The following is a 21,109-nucleotide window of genomic DNA, read 5'->3' on the forward strand; positions in this document are numbered from 1 at the left end:
GCTGCTGCAGCCTCTCAGGTTTCTCCCCTCGAAATGCTGACCCCCCGGCAGGTGGTAGAGCCCACACCCACCTGCATTTCAGAGCCAAGGAAGTCTAGAGTCAGCATGGGCTCCGAGGACCCAGCAGCGACCTGGGGCCTCAGGTATTGCCGACCTCCCTGATCCTTAGGAAATGGGCCTGGCTTTTCCTTGTCCCAGACAACATCCTGGGGCTCCCTTCTGGTCCTGAGTTGTCTTTGTGGGTTAGTGTTTCCACCTTCTCAGGAGACCAATCACGAACCTCCTGTTCCATTCATATGAAGAGGCATTGTTTGGGACACGGCTTTAGCTGGGCTTTCATAGTAAGTTTTCTGTTTCAAGAATTCTTTTGAAGTCCTTATGTGAGAAGTGTTCATTGATGTGCAGCTCTGCACAGCACTGGGTGCTGTGAGGCCATGAGTAGCAGGGAAATGCGTGACTTTTGCTGCATCACAGTGAGGGAAACGGCATAGCTCAGTGGCTAAGACAAGGGATTTTGACATTAAACTCACTTATGCTTTAACTCTATCTCCTCCGCTCACTAGCTTTGTGACCTGGGGTGAATACTTGATCTCTCTAAGCCACATTTCCTTTCCCTGTACAATAAGAATGGTTGCACCTACTTCGCAGAGCTTGTGTGAAAAACCAATGGAAACAGCATGGGTGAAGCGCCAAGTCCAGTGCCTGGCACTTTGTGTCACGAAGTAGTAGCTGCCCAGTGGGGACGGTGTGTGCAGATGTGCAGCCTCAGGTGATGAACGGAGATCCTAGAAAGGAGGAACTGCCTCCAATTTTGTCAACCTGCTTCCACAAGAGCATGGAGTTCCCCTAAAGTGGGCCGGTGGAAAATCCCATTGGGGAGCAGAAGATGACTCATCACTCACCACTCAGCTCATTTCTACCAGCTCCCCAGTGTCCTGCCATGTAAAGGGGCTAGATTTTTCCAGCTGATATTTTTGCTAACCCATACATTCTATAAGAAATGACAGCTCTCCTTTAGTCCATGTTGTTCAAGTTCAGAGAAAGGCCCTGTGCAACCTGGGCAGAGCCACGTGCTGGGGGAGGCTGTCGTGGGTTTGCTCCCACTCTCAGGGTCTGCATTCTCAGTCCGCAGCACTGCTGTGCCCCTCCTCTCAGGTTTCATGTTGATTTCTTATTCGTACCCAGAAGATTTGGAATCTCAGGGTTGACATTCAAAAGAAATGGGTATAGGAAGGGCCTAGAAACAAAGACGGCGATACACTATGCTGGAGAACTCCGAATTAGTTACAGTGGAGAGATGGAAATCCAGGGTTTGTCTTCATGGTGCATTGGGCATGAGTTTTTGTCCTACTGGGAGGGTACTGGTCATCCTGCCCACCCACAGCAGCAAGCAGGCTTGGAGGCCAGGGCTGCTCACCTTGGACTGTCCTTGAAGTGGACGGACACACCTACTTGTCTCTTTGTTGTTGTTTTTGGTCTCTACTAAAACACATTGTCTGTAGTAATTACAGAAAAAGATTCTCTGTGGATTTTTAACGAGTTTGTATGGGTACTTTATTAAAATAAAGTGGCTCTGTTTTGTGGTTTTGTGTACCAGTTAGCCATTGCTTCTCAGGCTTGTCACAGCCTGTGGAGATCGGAAGCTTGGAGCGGCCCTCTTTCTAGAAACCACACACCACCTATTAAGTTCCTTTGTATATTTTACTAAAATAATTTAATGACATTTTTCTGTGACTGTGGCCTCATCAAAGGAGAGATCCGTGTTAGAAATTTCACATTAAAAATCCCTCAAGAATTGATAACCTACAAAATACCTCTTTATAAGAAATGTTTTGCCTCCTTTTTGTCGTTGCACTGATTTTGTGTTGCTAGGTGTCAGCATCCTGATTTGTTGTCGTGATCTCATTGTGATGTCCTTGAGAAGGGGCTGTGTGTGAATGCACATGTGCGACTTGTGGTGTGTGCTGAGGTACAGAGTGATAGTGTTCCCTCTTTGCATTCTCAGCACAGAGCACTGCAGGGTTTCCAGCCTTTCAGGTAGAGGAGAAATTGTTGCTATGGTAATACCACAAGCATGAAAACACCCTCTGTCCCCGTGGGTGTCTGTGTCAGGGCGGGGAATGTGGAGAAGGGGAACAGTAGCAAAGAGGAGTGTTCAGCACATCGAGCAAGATGAGAGCAAAGCCTGAGCTGAAGCTGCCGTTGGGTGGAATTTCTTGTGTTTATTCTTGAATTCAAGGTCAGATTCCAATTGCAATGTAGCCGAGAGTGTAAAAGGCCTTTTATTCGTCAGTGTCTTCTTGACTTTGAGACAAAGAATACAGAGGGTCTGTGTCACATCTCCAGTCCCCAGAGGCCACATGGCCTTCCCATAGAGCACAGTTAGAAAATGTGTGTCTGTATCTGTGGCCAGTACATCATTATAAGTGGAATCAACCACCTAGCCCCAGAAAGCCTGCTGCCCTTCATGTCCAGTGTTAACAGGCTAAGGGAGCAGTCCCTGCCATCTCTTCTGAAACTAAGTAACAGTTCGTGCTCTGTTTCTGTACAACATGCTAATGTCCCCTGAGAAGATGGACTCCGAATCTCCTTGGTAATGCAGAGCAGTGATGAGAAACAAAATCCAATCTGCTGAGGTTGTGGGTGAGGAACACAACAAAAAGCTAGTGTGCAATTCTGTCAGGTCATCAGGGTCAGTATGGGAAGAATAGCTTGAGCAGGGAGTTTGGCATCATAGTTAAAACAGGCTGAGGTCTAGGTATTTGCTAATAAAACTCTTCCTGGGTTTTAGAGGCTTTTTACTCCGTATCTGCTCAAAGTCACACAGCTAGGAATTGACAGCATCAAGAGTCCAATCTAGGGTTTCTCATTGTTATTTGTGTTTTTAGGTGTGATTTTGATATGCTGCATTAGTTTCAAGAGTCTTTATCTTTTGCAGATACAAACTGAAATACTTATAAATGAAATTATTTGTAATCTGGGATTTGCTTCAAAATTATACGGAGAAGGGGGGATGAGTGAACAGGTAGGGTATAGATAAGCTAGAATTGGTTATGAGTCGATCATTATTAAACACGATAACAGATGCATAGGGTTCATTATATCCTCTGCTTTTGTATATGTTTAAAATTTTCTACAATAAACAGTTAGTTTAAAAAAAAACAAGTCAAAGTTGGGCACAGTGGCTCACACCTATAATCCCAGGACTTTGGGAGGCCGAGGCGGGTGGATGACCTGAGGTCGAGAGTTCAAGACCAGTCTGACCAACATGAAGAAACCCCGTCTCTACTAAAAATACAAAAATTAGGCGTGGTGGTGCATGTCTGTAATCCCAGCTACTCGGGAGGCTGAGGCAGGAAAATCGCGTGAACCCAGGAGGCAGAGGTTGCGGTGAGCCGAGATCAAGCCATTGCACTGCAGCCTGGGCAACAAGAGCGAAACTCCATCTCAAAAAAAAAAAAAAAAAAAAAAAAAAGAGGTCAAAACTCCAGCTCTCTCCAGTGTTAGCTTTATCTGTGCTCTCAGTGTTTTGATTTGCTTTGCTGCTTTCCAGTTCACTCTTGGGGACTGGAAAGACACTTATTCAAATGTTCTGTTTTGTGGCTTGTTCACTTTTTTAAGAGAAAATGTGTAACATAACAGGAAAATGTCAACAGCTTTTTGTGGGAAGGTTAAAGGGTTCTTCATCCTAGAGGAGGAAAGGCTTCCTGTGTAGTTTCTCTGCACAAGATTCTTCTATATAAGTGGTAGGGACCTGGTGTTTTCCAACTTATCTGGGAAAACAGACTTAAACTACCTATGAAGAATCCAAGAGGCCAGCGCAGTGGCTCATGCCTATAATCCCAGCACTTTGGGAGAATGAGGCAGGAGGATTACTTGAGGCTATGAGTTCAAGACCAGCCTGGGCAACAAAGCACAACCTCGTCTCTACACAAAATAGAAAAAAAAAAATTAGTCAGGCATGGTGCTGTGCATCTGTAGTCCCAGCTACTCAGGAGGCTGAGGTGGGAAGATCACCTGAGCCCAGAAGATCCATGCTACTGTGAACCATGATGGTGCCACTGCACTCCAGCATGCATGCATGTGTGTATATGTGTGTGTGCGTGTGTGTATAAAAGAATCTAAGACAGCTCGCTAGACTTCATCCAATGAATTGGGTTCCCAGGAAGCCTGGGGTTCTGTGTTGAGAGTATTGTACAGCCTGTAACAGATCCTCCTTGCTGTAGGACAACTGCTTACATGCAGTCCAGCTGCAACCAGAAGAAACCCCAGATGACCTTTTAAGTGTCTCTCTAGCCCAAACTCTGTGACTTCTAGAAAACTGAAGATTTTTTTTTTTTTTTTTTTTTTTTTTTGAGACGGAGTCTCGCTCTGTCGCCCAGGCTGGAGTGCAGTGGCCGGATCTCAGCTCACTGTGAGCTCCGCCTCCCGGGTTTACGCCATTCTCCTGCCTCAGCCTCCCGAGTAGCTGGGGCTACAGGCACCCGCCACCTCGCCCGGCTAGTTTTTTTGTACTTTTTAGTAGAGACGGGGTTTCACCGTGTTCGCCAGGATGGTCTCCATCTCCTGACCTCGTGATCCGCCCGTCTCGGCCTCCCAAAGTGCTGGGATTACAGGCTTGAGCCACCGCGCCCGGCCGAAAACTGAAGATTTTTAAACAAGGATTGGCATTTACTTTTCAAAAAGAAACAGGCTAAGAGAGTTTCTCAGATGAAATCCCTATAGCCTCATAAAAGTACTTTTTTTTTTCAGTTTTATTTCCCATCAGAAGCTTGTATGAAAAGCATTTTAAGTTTCAAAAGCTGCCTGTGTCTGAGAAGCTGATCCAGATTCTAGCCCAAAGAGAGTGAAATAGATCACAATTTCTTCCTCTCATCTTTGACTACAGCTTGTCCTTTTGCCCTTCTCTCCCCTGCTCTATTAGACTTCGCTGCTAAAAACATCTCATGTTCCCACAGCCCTCTTAGCTTCAAGGCCTTCTTGCCTCCCGTAAAAACCTACTTTTCACCCTCAAGGCCAGTACCTGCCACTCTGACCTAACCTGTTCTGCTCCTAGCTTCTGTCTTCTCCAGGCGAACACCCTTGCATCCTAAGCCCTTAAACTGCTGTGAAGATTCTTTCTTCCTTTCTCCACCTTCTGTCTCTGGACTCCATCAAAATCTTTCCCCACGCTGGGAGTGGTGGTGTGCACTTGTGGTCCCAGCTGCATAGGAGGCTGAGGCCAGCCTGTACAACATAGACCTCATCTCTTTAAACAAACAAAAGAATAAAAAATCCTTAGCCCAGCCATAGTGCAGAACAGGCCAATGAAGGTTTTGCCCCTCACCCTGCCTGACACTTCATCTTCTCTGAACACTATCATTACCAGCTGCCTATCATCTGCCTATGTGGAGACGTGGGCTGATTTCTGCTTTGGTTGAAGTCTGGTCATTCGTTCAGCAAATATGTATTGAGCATTTCTGTGCCAAAGAGAGTAAGAAAGAGAAAGGGCAGCCATGGCCCTAACTGACCATCAGTGGTATGAGAGAGTGATGGTGACTGCTGTGAGGAACATGCGGCTCTGCATGAGTGACCTGAGTCTGGGCCTAACCAGGCCGTAGTGGGGTCTTATTGGCGGAGATGGGGAGAGCTTTACTCCAGGGCCAGAGAATGACACAAGCAAAGCTGGGTGAAGGGTCAGCCAGTAGACAGGTGTGTCCAGAGCAGAAGGAAGTAGGACTTTGATGATAAACAGACCCTGTTGAGGACTTTGCAACACAGAACAAAACAAGGAGGGTGTATTTTATCCTGGAGACTTCCTCTATCCCCCTCCTTGGAGCTGTTGCTGGGGTAATGGAGGGACCCAGTGGGGTCACATACTGGTTGGGGGAGGGTGAATTTTGTAGATCCTTGAAAGGGAGTGGGAGGGAGGGAGGGAGAGATCAGATATAGAATATCAAGAGAATTGGAACACCTTGGCCATGTAGTTACTATGGCAAGTTATTGCAGGTAAGCTGGGGACGCGCGGTCCTTCTACAACCTTCCCGGACCCCGTTCGTACAGTGTTGCAGGTGATTACTTTTCCCATTTTCCAGAAGGCCTAGATGGGATTCGGCCTGAAGGAACCTGGTTCTAAGGGCAGGTTGGGGGCAAGAGGGGAGACACAGGGCAGTAGTCAAAAGCGAGGATGGCAGTGGCCAAGGAAGAGGCTTTGGGGAACAGCGGCCGACACGAGGCCATTGGACACGATCTTGGGCACGGGTGTCTAGGAGGCTGCCCCAGCCTGCTCCTCCTTCCTTTGGTGTGTGTGACTGCCCTGGAGTAGATCATTGGGCAGTTGCTGCTTTGCTGCATTCCCACTGGCCAGTGAATTTGTTTTAGTCCTCAGGTGCTTTACATAAGGAGGAAACCATGTAACCTTCACAAGTTTTTTCCCCACTCATTTAAAAAGGCTTGTTTTCCAGCCGAAGGCATGTTGGATAGCTTAATTTCTCTCACTCAGATCAGCTTAATTTCTCTGTGATGTGCATACAGAGAATTGCTTAATTCTCCTTTTGCAACATGTTTTCCCAACTGCTGAGAGCCCTGCTTTTTTTCCATGGGCCTCCTGACAGAAATACAAACAATTTAAGGCCATGCGGTACCAACTGCTGTTCGTCACCACAGGGACTTTGGATGTCAGTGTGTTTCCCCTTGGGCTGGATTTGTCTGGAGCTGGTGACTGCTTTCTTGTCTTTCCATGCCTCCTGGGAGTCAGGGATCAAGGCTTTGCTGGGTTGTGCTGAGAGCCACAGCCACTCCTTCAAGTGGGGTCCACGCCGTGCCCAGCCCAGTCCTACATCCTTGTTGTGTGAGGAAATGAAGTCTGTTCCTTGGATGCGTTCTGACGGGAAACATGTTTTCTGGGGCACCTCTGCTTAGTCTTTCAGTGCAACACAAACAGCCTTTTGATACCTTATTTTGTAAAAAGTACATTTCCACAATGGGGCTTGACACCGTTCATTGATAAACACATCCGTTCACAGGCAAAGCAAGGGAAGAACACATCTGGGAACAGTTTGACCAGGGGTTTGTTTTGCTTTTCCCTCTGTGAATGCCTGGTGTGCACCATCCATCCAAGGATGACTAGGGGAGAACACTATTCTGTGGCTGCCAAAACCACAACAAATGACAACTTTCCATTCTGTCATCTCTCTCGGCACCACTGTTAGCAAGCAATTCATTTTTCTACCATAAAAGGACAACAGAACTTGTCTATAGCCACAGAGTCTTCTGCTCTGCAGAGAGAGAGAAGGAGACCGGCAGGGAGAGGCGCTCTCAGCAGTAGGCGCAGCCGTGCTCACCCTATGCCTACAGCCTTTCTTAGTCCAGGCTCCGAGGTGGCAGCAGCCATAAGAAAAAACAGGAGAGGAAGGCGATGTGGTGCTTCTGCCGGGCCCTCAGACTGGGGAGTGTGAGGTCAGGACAGGCTGGCGTGTCGTTTTCGTCTCTCTGGCTGCTGGACGTGTGAATGCATGGTTCAAACCTTTGTACAAGTTGCTGCACTGGGTCTGCGCAGGTGGTTTTGTATATTGGTATTTGGTACTCTTGACTTGGAATTGTAGGTGTTAGATTTATAAGTGGGACCCAGGAGGTCATATAACTCGGACCTGCTTATTGTACAGATGAAGAAGAACCGTGGATAGGTTAAGTGCTAACTTCGTGTAGCTTGAAGTCACCAAACTTTTGTCTCTTGGTTATGTATGAACTTTGGGTTCAGGGATAGCTCCCTAACCCATCTGTGTCCCCAGTGGCCCGTTAGTGTACATTTTGGCTCAGTTGAAGTTGAGCCACAGAAGCCTTAACTAATAGAAATACAGTTCTTAGTTGGTGGATTTGCATGTCAGTTAACCAGAGTCTTTGGAAAGTATATTGTCTTTTCTATAAAATGTATGGGTCCTTTAGATGATTATAAATAAATGTTCAAAATCAAAACAGGTAGGTGGTAGGCAAATGCTTAGCTATTTTGACAACACCTCGAACACTTTGAGACAGTGGCTGTAAGATTTCTGCCCCATGCACCCTGGCAGACCAGGAGACCAGCCCAACAAAAGCTACGCAGCTGCAGAGAATGTACTTTCCACAGGCTGAAGGGCATGGCCACCACACAGATCTCTCCTCCAAGGCAAGCAGGTACTCAAATTGAGCCACAAGTGGGCCTCATCCTTTTGCTTGGCTTCCTTGAAGGTTTTCCTATAAACAAGAACTGAGATTTGTTTTGTCGTTTAAACTTACCTTAATTCTGACTGACTGATCTCATAGCAGATGCTGGAACTGAACTAAGCACATTGCCAAGGGAATAAAAATTGTGTCCAAGAATCTTGCTGATCTGGAAGTTTTGGAGGAAAGCAAGGATTTTCAAGGTCAAACGTCGTTACCCAGATAGTGCTGGTGGTCAGAATAGATTTTGAGCTTATTGGCTCGGAACCAAAAGTTAACTCAGAAGTCATTCCTGAAAGAGAATATCATTGAGTAGCAGTGGCTGAAGCAAGCTCAGTGTGAATGATTCAAGTACTGCATACCTAGACCTTGTTTTGAAGCTGAAATACTTGTTTGAAAACCATTCCAGCAAATAAATTGGGTAGGCAGTCCTAAAATGGAAAGTTTACAAAATGTCCTTTTTAGTAAGACCTTTCTGGATTCTTCTTTTCTCAATAGTGTAAAACTGACTATCTCAATCTATCAAAGAGCGAAGTGGTATAATTTCCCTGGCACTTTCCAAGACCTTCACTGCCTTTGGAATAAACTGATGATGCCTGGGAGCATTCGTCTCACTGTGCTGCTCTCATGTTCTTTGCTTGTGGAAACCTTAGAAGCCTTTTTTTTGGTCAACAACAGCAAGTGAATTCCATCTTATAGAGCAGTTATTAATTTTCGTTAAGTATCATTTTTAAGGTCGATTTTTTAAGCAAATAGCATCTCCTTGTTGGCCTGACAGTCTCCACCTGCGTCCATCTCTGTCTTTGCATGCCTGGGCAGCCTGGCCATGGGTGACCAGCTTTAGAGACATCAGCCTTCTTGCTTCCTAATTTGGTCACAGTATGCTTCAGGCAGTCTTGCCTAACTTTAGAACAACACAAGCACAGGGAGTAGCTTTGATATAGCAAAGGGGAATTTCCTCTTATCAAAAGACCTACAGTTCTCTTCTTACTTCCTCTAAAAAGAGGAATTGACACTTGGGGAGGTTGTAGCTTGCTCTGAAGTTCCCTCTTTAAGCTTGGCTTCTTCATGCCGGCTTCTTCCTAGCTAGTTCCTGCTCTTTCCTTCCTCAAATGTCTTGGAGCTGCTCAGCATTAAAGGAGTTTAATTTTATTCTTAAGGATATCCAATGCAATACCCATCAGCAGGGAACAATTTCAGTACATTTTGGTACATCTGTACAGTGGAGGTCCATACTTAGGGGTCAGCATCCATACTGGGGTTCAGCAGACTTTTTCTGTAAACATCCGTACCAGGGGTCAGCAGACTTTTTCTGTAAAAGGCAAGGTTGTAAATATTTCAAGCTTTGCGGACCATATGGTATCTGTCCCAGCTACCTAACTCTGCCTTTGTAGCGTGAAAGTAACCACAGACAATATGTAAACAAATGAATGTGGCTGTGTCCCAGTATAATTATATTTACAAAAAAATTGGCAGAGGGCCAGATTGGCCAACGAGCTGTAGTTTTTCAGCCCCTAGCATATACCATAGCATTTAAAAGAATGACGTGGAATCCCATTGTGCAAATATGAAGCTGTCTCCAAGATATTAAGTGAGAAAAGCAAGATGTAGAACAATGGGTGCAGTATGCCCACAATTGTGTCTTAAATGGGAGGAGGAAGAGATGCTTGCTAATACAGACATAAAATCTATTTGGAAGGATAGATAAGAAATGGATAGCAGTGGATCGCTTTTGGGGATGCTCACCAAGGGTCAAGGGAGGAGGAGGATGTGTGTGTCACTTTTTTACAACCATTGTCATTAACTTAGTCATGTCTGAACATGAGCAAAAGAATTTTTGTTTTGTTTTTATTAAGATAACTTGAAAAATAGAAATGTAATTATTAAAATGTGCTTGTATATTTTCAAGCTCCAAGCTATTCTGGTTTGTTGGAAGGCTTATTTTACTACCTAAAAAGGAGTGCCTTGCCTTGTGCTGGAGGTGAGGGATGGGGTTTTGTGGTGTGTGGAAGGAGCTGGAACTCAGCAGCTCTGCGTTTCTCCTCACTCGCCTTCTGCACGGGCCCTGCTTGCAGCGCAAGCTCAGGCACTGCTGGACAGGATGCAGCCAGTGAGAGACCTTGGACCAGAAGTCAGAGCCCCACGGGAATTAGTATGGCTTTTAGTAGTTAGAATTCAAGACTGCTTCCAACTGCTGCCTTTTCCCACAGAGTATGTCTGACTAATAAGGATGGGTTCTGATTCACCCAGCGTTGCTATGACCACTTTTTTAAAATGTTTGGGTTGCGAAATCAGCAAATAAAGTTGTTACTTTCCTAGTATGTAAAACAGTTAGCTTTTGGTATGTAAGGAACAAGTAAAAGGCTTAGTGGCAAATCCTTGTCTGCTTAGAAGGCAATGTAGATATAAACAACTAAAGAATTCACATTTGGCTGCCAGCCTCGATTCATAGTTCCCTCTTCCATCTCCCAAGCAAATATTTTTCAAATAGCCATACTAAGCCTTTTCTAGGCATAATTTGCAGGCTTATTTGCTGTCATTCAATTTTTTAGCAAAGCTCTAGGTAGGAATGTCGGAAATTGTACCTTTTGAAATCCCTCCTTGAAAACGTGGAGATTTGTAGGGATGCAGAGGCAATTGTAACAATATAAAGTATTCTATCTCTTCCACTAGAGTAGGAGGGCCTGGCTGTCGGCCCCAGGGTCTGTCCTACATTACTTGTCTTGACTTTCACTGTAAAAGCATTAAGTGGGAAGGTAGCAATTCTGCTGAGCAAGCAGGCATTGCCTTCTGTAAGAGAAGTTATTTTAAACATCGAAAATATGTTTGAAGGATATTGGTATAGTTTCCTCTGACCTCAATTTCTTTTTTTTTTTTTTTTTTTTTTTTTTTTTTTTTGACGGAGTCTTGCTGTGTCGCCCAGGCTGGAGTGCAGTGGCCGGATCTCAGCTCATTGCAAGCTCCGCCTCCCGGGTTTTTACGCCATTCTCCTGCCTCAGCCTCCCGAGTAGCTGGGACTACAGGCGCCCACCACCTCGCCCGGCTAGTTTTTTGTATTTTTTAGTAGAGACGGGGTTTCACCGTGTTAGCCAGGATGGTCTCGAACTCCTGACGTCGTGATCCGCCCGTCTCGGCCTCCCAAAGTGCTGGGATTACAGGCTTGAGCCACCGCGCCCGGCCTGACCTCAATTTCATACACTAGTAGCTCTCCAGTATCTAGTGTTAGTACTGATGGACTCCCTGCTGGGTGGCCAGAACCATGTGTCCATGCCAGATAGAAGATTGTACTTCACTTGATTGAGGACACTAAGAAGTTGTGTTTTGCCATACATGTTACCCCTAAAGAGAAGCTGGGCATTTTAAAGAATAGACTTAAAACTAACACACATACCCTGTTTCTCTCACACACACATTCCCCCTCTCCCCACCTCTTCTGCAGACACCAGCACTGTCTTCCCCGCCCCCACCATAGCTCTCTCCATTACTACTTTTAACCTTGAAACCTCTCTTGTACACTTACACATTCATCTGCTCCTGCTCTTGTATTATTAATAGGCCTGGAGCAATCCAGCCAGAACAGGAACACTGACATTACTAATTACTGCTTATAACTAAGAAGTAAGGAGCAGGGAGTAAAGTGGGTCACAAGACAGTGTCCTAGCAGTCAACTGCTGCTGTCGGCCAGAGTGGCGAGGTGTCAGGTGGCTTGTCTCCCCTTCACCATGGGTAGACCTGGCAGAGCACCCTGTTGGCATGAGCAGAAGTGTTCTTCACGTTGATCACCCCAGGCTCACCATCTACACACAAGGTTAGAGAAATGGGTGTGCTTCTGTCGGAACTTAAAACATGGCCGTGAGAACAGAGTTCTTTGCACGGCCGTGTGAGCTGGGAAGAGACAAGCAAGTGGCAGAAAAGGTGCTGCAGGGGGTGTGTGAAGGTGGCGCTTCAGCCTCTCCCAGCTGCGTGTTGGATAAGCCCTGAACCACGGAGTCCAAGTTGACTCATCTGTAAGTTTTCAGCCCCCAAATCGCAATTCCATGACGAATGTGTACATTTTGCACATGTGCATGTTATCAAGTGTCAGGCTGGTGTGGCAGAACTGTCCTGGCAGAATATGCATGTTTACATCCCTGCAGACTGTCAGGGGGCATGAGCGCTAGTGTGGGCTGTATTGCAGGAGCATTGACAGAGAAGGGTGAGATCTTCACTTTGCCTCTCACTAGCCCTGGGCATTTCCCCTCCTTTTGTGGACTTCTGTTTGCTCTTCTGTAGAATAGGGTATACAATGCCAGTCCTGCTTACTATGTAGGATTATGTGATGCTTGCAGATGTACAGGGAAAGCACTGCTGATGGGAGCTGCTGAAGTTTCTAGGGGAGGTGAAGGTGGAGCCTCCTCCCCTGTCTAAGTGGTATATGGTGCAGAGAGAGGAGAATTTTATTCTGCTGCAGCGGCTGATACATTCCAGGTCTTTAATACTACCTGGGAAACCTTAATAAAGCAGTCAATCACTAAAATTGACCTAGCTTCCGAGGATTGCTAACATGGCTTATAGAGGAACAGGAAATAAAAAGGGTCTTTAAAATCTTTTTGAGAGAGAGTTTCGCTCTTATTGCCCGGGCTGGAGTGCAATGGCGTGATCTCGGCTCACTGCAACCTCCGCCTCTCAGGTGCAAGCGATTCTCCTGCCTTAGCCTCCCAAGTAGCTGGGATTACAGGTGCACACCACCATGCCCAGCCAATTTTTTGTATATTTAGTAGAGACAGGGTTTCACCATGGCCAAGCTGGTCTTGAACTCCTGACCTCAGGTGATCCGCCCACCTCGGCCTCCCAGAGTGCTGGGATTACAGGCATGAGCCACGCACCGCACCCGGCCATAAAATCTTTAAAGATGTAAGTAAAATATAATACAGGTGAACTCAGCAAACAATGGGGGTTACCTGTTCACTCTTCTCTTTCTCTTTTTTTTTTTGAGACGGAGTCACCCAGGCTGTAATGCAGTGGTGCGGTCTAGGCTCACTGCAACCCCCGCTTCCCGGATTCAAGTGATTCTCCTGCCTCAGCCTCCCGAGTAGCTGGGATTACACCTGGCTAATTTTTTTTTCATTTTTGGTAGAGACGGGATTTTGCCATGCGGGCCGGGCTTGTCTTGAATGCCTAACCTCAGGTGATAAACCCAGCTCAGCACCCCCAAAGTGCTAGGATTACAAGTGTGAACCACCACACCTGGCCCTTGTACTATTTCCTAAACTCTGCATGTCTAAATTATTTTACTCAAGTCTGTCATGAATTTACAGCCCTAAAACTACATTTCGTATGCTTTAAAAACTTGTAGGAAGTCCAAGAGAGAAGGAAAACTGCTTGACTACAAGCCTAGGGTTTTTTTGTTTGTTTTTTTTAAGAAAATGGCCTCCAGAAAGTGGGAAATCATTGATCACTTGACAGCAGAAGGGATGTGGGTTTCTAGGTGCCCTGCCTCCTCAGCTTAGGATGTTTTGCCTTTCACTTTTCTTTCTTTTTTTTTTTTTAATACTATAAATATGATCATTGTTGAGAAAGTCTTGGAGTGAGTCATGGTTATAAAAACTGAGCGTAACTTCTGTCACTTTTCCCATACCTCACAAACCAGCCGAAATGCTGCCATATCAGCTTCTGGAGCCAGGCCTGCCCTCTGCACCCCCCCTCAAGCATCCATCTGCCCAGACCCTCAGCGCTGCACTCCAGGACCCCCTTCCACCTCCTCCTGTGCTTTTGGTTCTCCACATTGGCTCACGAGGCACTGATGGTGGTGCCATATCATAGGATATCATTTTGTTTCACAGAATCGGCAGCCTGTTCTTTTATGAGACACGAAGCCACAGCAGAACCAAGTAAGATGCCAGGCTTCTCAGATTCACTTGAGGAAAAAGGAATATTTCCTTTACTTAGTTTTGTGAACATTTTTCCCACTTCTCTCATTCAATCAACATTGAGTTCAGACTTAAATTTTGTATTCAAGAACACAGTGCTCTGCGCAGTAATGTTAGTAGCTGTTATCATCATTTGGGAGTTCGTATCATACTTATTAAGAGCAACTCTTTCAGTAATAAGTAAGCTAAATAAACTGAGAATTGCCCAATCCTAAGTCACCCACAGTTTTACAAATATCCCAGTCCAAAAAAAATAAAAATAAAACAAGCCTGATAATAAGTATGGATAAGGAAGTCTCCAGGAGATACACTGTCAGATGAGTAAAGCAAGGTAAGGTGTGCAGAGTGAGCCTTCTGCTCACTTTGTATACATGTAAAGGATAAAGCTGGTAAATACACGCAGCTTTAACTTTTTTCTTCAAAACTTAACATGAAACACAAACTGCTGCGGGAAGGCCTGACAAGAGGGGAGTTTTTGCTTTTTGTTTATAAAAACTGTATTTCTTAGCACATGCAGTATGTGTTCTTCTTTTCCTAGTGTCAACAGAGATACGAACATTTAAATTTTTTTTAAAAAGCTTTAGGATAGAAAAGAGGTGTAGCTGGGCACTTTCCCCTGACATGCGGTTTGTCTGAAATGGAGCAGCTCCTTGTTTATGATTTCCAGATATGTGAGTCTGTTGTATTATGTACAGTTTTTACCTTGGCTCGATTTACTGTCTGGTTATATTTTAACAGCTTTCTACTGTGCTTTTTCTCTCAATATAACAGTAATTGAAAGAAGACTAATCATTTTGGAAATGCTTTCAGTTTTACACAGTTCTGTGCTTTTAACAGCAAAGTGAAAGCCTGTTGTCACCATCAGCCAACTGTGGGAATCCAGGACGTAGAGCAGAAATGTCCACTGTTTATTTACTGCTCTCATCTCTTTGGTTCCATTTGCAGTCACTAGTTCTTTCCATCAAACAAAGTGAAAATTGTCAGAACAGCTGTTTTTCCCTGCTGGAAAATAGAAAAAAGAGTATAACAAGATATTAACTGTGGCATGACAGTCCGAGATTCTGGACACAACCTACATAATCTAGGCACATCCTTCAGTCTCTTTGTGACTTGATTTCCTCATCTGTAAAATGGTGAGATCATGATCTCTACCTCACCCACTGGGTTGTCTGAAGATTGAAGGAGGGGATGTTTGCAAAACTCTTAGCACCTTTAAACTTTAGGTCCTTGGAAATGCTAGTGGATTCCTTTATCTTCTCCTTCCTTGGATGCTTGGAAATAAAACACTGGCATTTTTGTCATTCTTGATTTCCTGGTCATTTGGGGGCACTTAATTTCTCTGTGTTGGTTTCCTCTTCTTTAATGAGATCTGTTAATCTCAGGATTTCACAAGGGGCAGAGGGGCTTGTCACAGCCTTTTAGACCTAGAAATTTAAGATGTCATTTAGGTACACAAGTGCCAATATGAGAGTCTTTCTACAGTATATTTGTCCAAAAGTGGATGTGAGTGGACTCTTTGATTTCTAAAAATCTCATATCATGTCCCCTTAATTTATTTTCTTTCTTTTCTTTCTTTCTTCTTCTTTTTTTTTTTTTTTTTTTTTTTTTTTTTGAGATGGAGTTTCACTCTTGTTGCCCAGGATGGAGCACAGTGACGCGGTCTCAGCTCACTGCAACCTCCGCCTCCCAGGTTCAAGTGATTCTCCTGCTTCAGCCTCCCAAGTAGCTGAGATTACAGGCGCCCACCCCATGCCCAATTTATTTTAATAGAGACAGGGCTTCACCGTGTTGGCCAGGCTGGCCTCAAACTCCTGACCTCAGGTGATCAGCCCACCTCAACCTCCCAGAGTGCTGGGATTATAGGCATGAGTCACGGTACCCACTGTTCCCTTAATTTCTAGATTTTGATTTTGAACTTGGTGTTTCTACAATATTCACTTTACTGTGGTGATGAATCTAATTAGAATAATCAGGGCTCTGCTTTTATCTTTTAGGATAGAGGTCCCCAATCCCCATCCCCGGGCCACACAGGAGGTGAGCACTGGGCGGGTGAGTGAGCATTACCACCTGAGCTCTGCCTCCTGTCAGATCAGCAGCAGCATTAGATTCTCAGGAGCCTGGACCCTGTTGTGAACTGCTCATGCAAGGAATCTGAGTTGCACACTCCTTATGAGAGTCTAATGCCTGAAGCCATCCCTCCACGCCCTGTCGATGGAAAAATGGTCTTCCACAAAACTGGTTCCTGGTACCAAAATTTTGGGGACCGCTGTTTTAAGATCTTTTTTAGGTAGTATTTCATTGCCACAAATAGCACTACCTTTGAAAACTTCTTTGACAAATCTTCCAAACCCAGCTCACACGTATTTAAAGAAATAGCTGACAAGTGCAGTTCTAAGTAAGCCTCACAATTTAGAACATCAATTTAGGAACACTGGTGTGCATTGTACAGATTTGGCTTTCCTGCCTCAGCTTTCCTAAAGGCACTGATGGTTAAGAAGCACTTAACCAGAGAACAGATAACATTCAGACTCTAAGCCACTACTGTGTGACTGTCTGCACATCATTTACTCTGACTTTCCTCATCAGAGAAATGAGGATCCTGTTTTCTGTCCCAGCCCCCTTCAGGGTAGTTGTGAGAAGCAAACGAGGCTGCAGTAGGTAAGGGCTCTTTGACAGAGGTATCAGAAGCCCCCACAGAGACCACGTGGCAGCAGTGGTGTTCTTGAGAGTTTGCAGAAGCATGCTCCATTTTATTTTATTTTATTTTACTTTATTTTATTTTATTAACAGAGTCACACTCTGTCAACCCAGGCTGAAGCGCAGCAGCGCAATCTCGGCTCACTGCAACCTCTGCCTTCTGGGTTCAAGCGATTCTCCTGCCTCCAGCCTCCCAAGTAGCTGGGATTACAGACGTGCATCACCATGCTTGGCTAATTTTTGCGTTTTTTAGTAGAGACAAGGTTTCACCATGTTGGCCATGCTGGTCTCAAACTCCTCACCTCAGGTGATCCGTCCGCCTCAGCCTGCCGAAGTGCTGGGATTACAGGCATGAACCACTGCGCCCAGCCCACACTCCATTTTAGAAAGGAGGGTTGGGGAACTTCCATGCGGCACACACAGCATATAGGAATGACCCATCTCCTTAATGGTTGATTACCAAAGAGAGGCTGTCCCTGGAAGATTGACGTGAAGCTGCACTCAGTAACAAGGAAAGAAGTAGAAGGGAGGGCCCAGTGCAACAGAAACCAAGGATTTTCCCAAGGTGCGTATGAGGGCTGCTGTTCCTCAGAACCCAGAGGAGCAAAGATCAGAAAGAGTTAAAAACAGGAGATTAAGCTGGGCATGTTGGCTCATGCCTATAATCCCAGCACTTTAGGAGGCCAAGGCGGGTGGATCATGGGGTCAAGTGATCGAGACCATCCTGGCCAACATGGTGAAACCCCATCTCTACTAAAAATACAAAAAATTAGCTGGGCTTGGTGGCGGGCGCCTGTAGTCTCAGCTACTCGGGAGGCTGAGGCAGGAGAATCACTTGAACCCGGGAGGCGGAGGTTGCAGTGAGCCGAGATTGCACCAGTGTACTTCAGCCTGGTGACAGAGCGAGACTCCGTCTCCAAAAAAAAAAAAAAGAGAGATTATCATTGGTTAAATTATGTGAAGCCTTAATTCGTGAAGATGTTTATCCAGACATATTTTTCAAAGCTCAGTATGGACTGAGATTGTATCTACATTCTTCCTGCCATGTTTTTATAGCGTGCGCTTCATGGAATTTTTTACATAGTTTTCTACAAGGTCAGTACTTAGAAATGAATTATACTGCTCCTAATATAAAGAATTCACATTTTGAAAATGTTTTGCTTTTGTCCAGCCTTCTTAACATACATATTTAATTACAAGGCATGAGGATTCCCAAGATGAATTTGATTTAATTATTCCTGAGATGGGCATCTGCATTGCTGGTGACTTGCCATGTGGCTGGGAGTTTGAGAGCAGAGGAGGTGAGACTGGGACTGCTGTCGGGTTGGCTTCTGGCGTTTTACTTCCTTTTCCACTACGCCCCCTCCCCTCTCACTTTTAGCTCACCACTTTGTCTTTTCAGTTTGCTGAGGAAAAAGTAATAGAATTTGCCTTGATGTAGTTCACTTTGTAGCTTGCTGTTTTCCTTTTTTTTTTTTTTTTTTTTGAGACGGAGTCTTGCTCTGTGCCCCAGGCTGGAGTGCAGTGGCGTGATCTCGGCTCACTGCAAGCTCCGCCCCCCCCGGGTTCACGCCATTCTCCTGCCTCAACCTCCCGAGTAGCTGGGACTACAGGGGCCCGCCACCTCGCCCGGCTAATTTTCTTGTATTTTTAGTAGAGACGGGGTTTCACCGTGTTAGCCAGGATGGTCTCAATCTCCTGACCTCATGATCCGCCCGTCTCGGCCTCCCAAAGTGCTGGGATTACAGGCTTGAGCCACCACGCCCGGCCAGCTTGATGTTTTCAATGTTGGAATGTTTAATGTGTATCCCTTAGCGTCTAATAAAGTAAGATAACAGAACCATTTCCGTAGCCCTGCTCTCCCAAAGATGCAACAAGCCTCTCTTACACCCTGGCTTCCATCCCAGGGCTTGTGTGGGAAGGAGGAAAGAACACAGGCCAACAGAGCATGGACCCAGAAAGAGGCCTCCTGACGTTAATTTTGAAGATGGAGGAGATCAGAGGCTCTGGAGCAAAGAGGAGGAGATGGTTTTGTTGAAGCTCACTATGTTTTTTTCCATCTCCAGCTACCACAGCTAGGGGAGCTACCTCCATGCCCACCCATCCATGGTGGACATTATCCATGTGCAGCCCAATCACTGGAGGCCATGAGCCTCCAGTGAGGCAGAGAGGCAGAATGAAGAGTGAGCAACCAGGACCCAAGATGGCGGCTTGAGGGCAGGCAGAACTGCCTTCATCCAGAGCATGGCTCACCATCAGCAAAAATCCCAGGCACTCTCTTCACCCCTCCACCCATGCTGTATAAAAACTGCTCAAATATGACACCCCCCTGCACATCCTGAAGCCTGTGGGGTGACAGAGCTACAGACCAACACTCTACCCCATCCCCAGCCCCCCCATGCAGGAGCTCCCAAGCACCCTTTCCTTCTTGGGGAAAATTTTACTGACCTCTCTTTTCATCATCTTAAAAACATGAGGCATGTCATTTGGTTTATTAGAGGAAAGAACTCGATAAAAGTGAAGTTTTATTTTTCCTAATTGTATGTGAGGTGCCTTGAAGAAGACATTGCTTTAACACCCACTGGAATTGCTGTTCGGGTGTTGTTCAGATATCAGTCAAGTTCCTTTTTCTCACCAGCAAGGGACAGCCACCATAGCCTAAGTGGAACTGGGAAAGCTACGTGGCTACATGGGATGGGCTTTGCTGCCCCTGACATCAGCCAAATTTGACTTCCAGCAACCCCAGGGAACATTGAACTGCATGGGCCAGGTCCAGGGGAAGCCAGCAGCTAGCTGGTGCTTCCTGGAATAGGCCAGGGCTGACAAACTCCAAGAGGAACTTAAAGATCAGCATTTGTTTTAATGGAGAGGCTCAGCTTAGAAGGCTCAGCTTGTGGGCCAGGCGCAGTGGTTCACGCCTATAATCCCAGCACTTTTGGGGGCTGAGGCAGGTAGATCACGAGTTCAGGAGATCGAGACCATCCTGGCTAACACAGTGAAACCCTGTCTCTACTGAAAATACAAAAACAAAAATTAGCCTGGGTGGGCCGGGTGCGGTGGCTAACACCTGTAATCCCAGCACTTTGGGAGGCTGAGACGGGTGGATCACGAGGTCAGGAGATCGAGACCATCCTGGCTAACACGGTGAAACCCCATCTCTACTATAATACAAAAAAATTAGCCGGGCGCGATGGCAGGCGCCTGTAGTCCCAGCTACTCGGGAGGCTGAGTTTGCAGTGAGCCAAGATTGCGCCACTACACTCCAGCCTGGGCGACAGAGCGAGACTCCGTCTCAAAAAAAAAAAAAAAAAAAAAGGCCCAGCTTGTGGAAGCACAGGTCCCACCGTCCCACCATCACAGACCAGCACCTGATACTGGCAGAACAGATCACCTTACTGCCACCTTGGTCTTCACACATCCTGCCCCAAGACCCCTACTGTATCTTGTCCTTACTCAGCAGTAGCCAGCCTTCTCACCAGATACAAGGGATGCCCATCCCTATTCTCTCTGCAGGCTGGAGAATTCATGTCTTGTTTATCTCTTTTCTGTAATGATGGCCATAGCAACTAGGCTGTAAATTCTGCTCGACTTATCTTGCACTTTTAACAGGTTTTATCCATAGACACTGATGATAATTGTATGGCTCATTGATTATCTACTGCTGTGCTGAGCACTAACAATTCCTAATCCTCACAATAACCCTGAGAGGGAAGGGTTGACATTGCCCTCATTCTTCTCAATGGGGACACTGAGGCTCCAGGTTAAGTATGTACTCAAAGAGGTAGAGCCAGGATCGCAGCTGGTGCCTCTCTCCCATCACGAGACTTACAGAACATTTTATCTGTTCAGAGAGTTCTGATGAGGTGGTTAAGTCATGATGCTATGTGCCTGTGGCCTTGGTCTCTTCACGTGGAGGATGGGGGTGATACGGGACCCACTTCAGGATGTGGTGAGCAGTCTGACAGCACCACTTAGATATAGACACCTCTGGGCACTGTTGCAGGAAAATAACAGCTGTCCAGTGTTGAGCTCTTAAATTTTCTTATTTAATCTTTACATTAGCCAGGTATGGTAGCGTGCACCTATAGTTCCAACTACTTGGGAGGCTAAGACTGCAGGATTGCTCGAGCCCCTGAGTTGGAAGCTGCAATAAGCCTCCAACTTGTGGATTGTACCACTGCATTCCAGCCTGGGTAACAGAGACCGTCTCTTTAAAAATAAAACAAAATCCAGCAAGGTCTTTTGTTTTCCCTGTTTTTTTAGCGAGTAAACAAAGAGGCCAGGAGCTGCTAAGGGCTACACAGATTCTGCTGGTCCCATCTTCA

General features: G+C 45.9%; 2 protein-coding genes across 31 annotated transcripts in view; both read left to right on the forward strand.

Moving 5' to 3' along the window:
- The window catches only part of ACTB (actin beta), a 468,316-nt gene that overhangs the window by 282,471 nt on the left and 164,736 nt on the right, over positions 1-21,109 (forward strand). The window contains exon 1 of one of the 27 annotated variants that reach the window (XM_050784132.1): positions 2,995-3,013. The exons of 25 other annotated variants lie outside the window; for them this stretch is intronic. The gene's annotated coding sequence lies outside the window, so the exon portion shown is untranslated. Of the gene's footprint in view, positions 1-2,994; positions 3,014-6,124; positions 6,130-21,109 lie in introns of those variants that run through there. One more of the 27 variants, XM_050784119.1, reaches the window with a different exon arrangement.
- LOC126950451 (E3 ubiquitin-protein ligase RNF216) overlaps positions 1-21,109 on the forward strand; it is a 162,407-nt gene that overhangs the window by 77,928 nt on the left and 63,370 nt on the right. The window lies entirely within an intron of this gene.

The sequence above is a fragment of the Macaca thibetana genome, chromosome 3, assembly GCF_024542745.1.
Source record: "Macaca thibetana thibetana isolate TM-01 chromosome 3, ASM2454274v1, whole genome shotgun sequence".
Classification (NCBI taxonomy): domain Eukaryota; kingdom Metazoa; phylum Chordata; class Mammalia; order Primates; family Cercopithecidae; genus Macaca; species Macaca thibetana.